Source organism: Pseudorca crassidens, chromosome 6, assembly GCF_039906515.1.
Source record: "Pseudorca crassidens isolate mPseCra1 chromosome 6, mPseCra1.hap1, whole genome shotgun sequence".
NCBI lineage: Eukaryota > Metazoa > Chordata > Mammalia > Artiodactyla > Delphinidae > Pseudorca > Pseudorca crassidens.
In genome coordinates, this window is record NC_090301.1 from 65,260,846 (window position 1) to 65,264,075 (window position 3,230).

Here is a 3,230-nt window from a genome sequence, read left to right on the forward strand (position 1 = left end):
GATGGCAGTAACACCTGGGAATAAGAAAGTTCACACACATCTAAGGGTAATTTTACCTATACACGAATGAGGTCATATTGTGTGGTTTTTTTTCTTTCTTTTAGTGCAAGTGGAAGATTTCAATACACCCATATTGGAGTTGGATTGAGATAGTACACAAAAAACAGGTAAAGCCATACAGGCTATAAATAGTGCAATTGGTATATCTGATTACATAACTATGGCTATATATGTGAGGGGTCTTAAATTCACCAAATTGAGAATAATCTTTTGGAAATTAAAAAAAATCATGCACTTAGCTAAAATGAATATCTTAAATCCAAAAAGTAAAATGTTTATATATCATATTCTCATAATATAATAAAACTAGAAAGAATTTTAATATCATAGTTATTGGAGAGTTAAGCAGCACACCCATCTCTTGAATCAAAGGAAACAGAAAAATAAAATTATAAACTAAAAATCAATGAAAAGGAGAATACTTTATAACTGAACCTAGGGGTTACAGAAAAAGCAAGATTGAGGAAAAATTGTACCCTCACAATACTTTTTTATTATTAAAAAAAATGAAAAATAGAGGAGTTGGTATTTACCTTAAGCTATTAGAAAAAGAATGACAATCTCAAATAAGGAAGAGAATTAGTAAAGGTGAAAAGGACTAATTTGCTTAAAAACATTTTATTAAGAAAAAATAATATAAAACAAAAACATGCCTATTTGTGTCTGGTTGGAGTGGCCAAACACAGTATTATTTCAAAGTCATCGCAGCAAAGTTTTCAAAGTCTGACTGCCTCATAAACCCAAATCAGAGGCATTTTCACATTTTTAATCATTACCTTTATCAAAATGTATCGATGCTCTAATTTTGAATTGCCATAAGTGTTTCTTACCACCCAAGTTGGGCCCATTTTGATGTTTCACATATTCCTGCATAGAGGTTAGGAGTGATTGCCAAACATTTTTTGTATAGGGCCCCAAAGTAAATATCTTTGGCTTTGTGAGCTGGTGGTGTCTGGCATCTGTCTCAACCACTCAACCTGCCATTGTTGCTCAAAAGCAGCCATAATCAATATATACATGAAAAAAATGTGGCTGTTTTCCAATACAAATTTGTTTATAAGAAAAAAAAGAGGGATTTGGGGATGAATTTGGCCTATGGGCTGTGTTTGCTGACTCCGGGTTAGAGTTACTGATTTCAGTAAGTGAACAGGAACCATTTATATGCATGTGAATATATAAGCAAGTTCAATTCACAAAGAAGAAGATATTCAGTTGAGAATAATAATAGTGATAATAATAATTATAATTACTGTTATATTTATCATTCTGGTGGGGCCTTTCTATAGGTCAGGCACTTTATATAGTGTTTTACGTGTAATTTCTCACTTAATAGCCACATCAACCTGTGAAGTAGGTACTGATATCATTGCCCTATGGCAGAGGAAGAAATAGGGGTCTAGACACTTAATATATTTATCTAATGTTCTAGTTGAAAGGTAGTAGTTTGGGATTTAAAGTCATCTCTGCTGAGTCCAAGTTCTAAACAGCTCCAACAGAAATACTTGGAAGTCAGGGTGTCATATACCTGACAAGTCAGGGTATTTTTCCTGGGTGCAGGGAGCTATTTCTCCATGTTCATTTTTCTGTGAAGGAACTTTCACTCCATTTCTCAGGAAGGGACACTTCATCACATCCTCCTTTCCCACCTTATTCCAGTATTGAGCTCTCCCCATGGTAGAAGAAGTGAGCATTCTGATTGAGTCTGCCCTTCCCTGAATCACATAATCATGAGGTTAGGACCCAGGCATTATGATTTAGGCAGCATGAACCCAATTATCTCTTGTCTTTTGGGAGAGAACTGTGTCTAGGAAAAGCTAATGCTTGCTCTTGTAAATTCCATGGAGTATGCAAAAGAAGCAGGGCTTCTTTTAGGCCCAGCTCATCCACCTGCAATGAGACAGACAGGTCAGTGACCTGAGGGTCTCAAGTCCTAGGATCAAAATAATGGTAGAAAGACCCTGCTATACTCTTCACTCCAGCTTTACTGGTAAAAATTCTGAGCCTATTTTAATACTTACTTGCTTTTTGTCTGACTTAAATTGGTTAAGTTCCCAAAGATGGGAAGAGTGATTAATTAGGCTCCCTCAAACCTCTTGACAATAGGAACCATAGAGATTACAATACATGTCTGAGGCTACTTAAGAACAAGTCCGGATTGTTTCTGGAATGTTGTCATCTACCTAGAGTGTACCCAAAGGCAGAGTAACTCTAAAATCTGCTGATTTTCTCTCCATTTGACAACTCTTTAAGAAAGTTTCTTAAATAATTGCCTATAATGAAGTTAATGGAAAACGAACAAATTACAGCCTGATCATGAAATGGGCTAGAACTGAACCTAATGAGACAATATGAAATTGCAAAAGACTGTGGAATGAATTACAAGGGTCAGTGGTCATCATTACATAGATGAACTGTTTGACATGATGAAGTTCAACTGTGAAGTGATGATTGATGCAAGAACAAGTATGTAAGAGGAAGGATAGTCAGCAGCCTCTGTTTTCATGGAGTTTTAATGTTCATCCTTAATGTAAGAAGAATTTAATTCAGGCCCAAAGATAAAGCCTTTAACTGAAAAAATGGTGGCAAGGCCAATAAGTTACTGAGCTGAGGAAAAAACTCATTTGTCTATGACATTTTAAATGGCTTCTTCTTTTAGATTCTAGATTCTAGAGATATTACCTAAGCCTATGACTCAGGACACTCATCAGAACTATGCTTTCATGCAATCAAACAGAAATAACAGATTCTCTTGGCATCATTTAGTGAGATCACAGCCTGTCAGTTTGCACTCTGCACCTACTGGGAAAGCAAAACTTTGTTTGGGTTGTGAGAATTCTCCCTGAGTAAGTGTAACTGAGGAGAGAGGGATGTCTGGCAGGTAGAAAGTTTTTTCTTAAATTACTTTGAGGACTAAAACTCGTTAATCACACATCATTTAAGAAGCACAGTCAGAAGATACTTTGGAATTATTCCTGGTTTATCTACATAGCATCAGTAATAATATAGAAAGAATATAGGTTTTTTTTCCCCAGTCTGTTGTGTTTGAGTATAAGATTATACCAAGATATGAATTCTTTCCACTGTTATTTAAATATAAATCCAATCAGCCTCAGAAAGCTTCTGACCAGCAGATAGATAGCATAGATATACAACAAATGGGAAAAGATAAA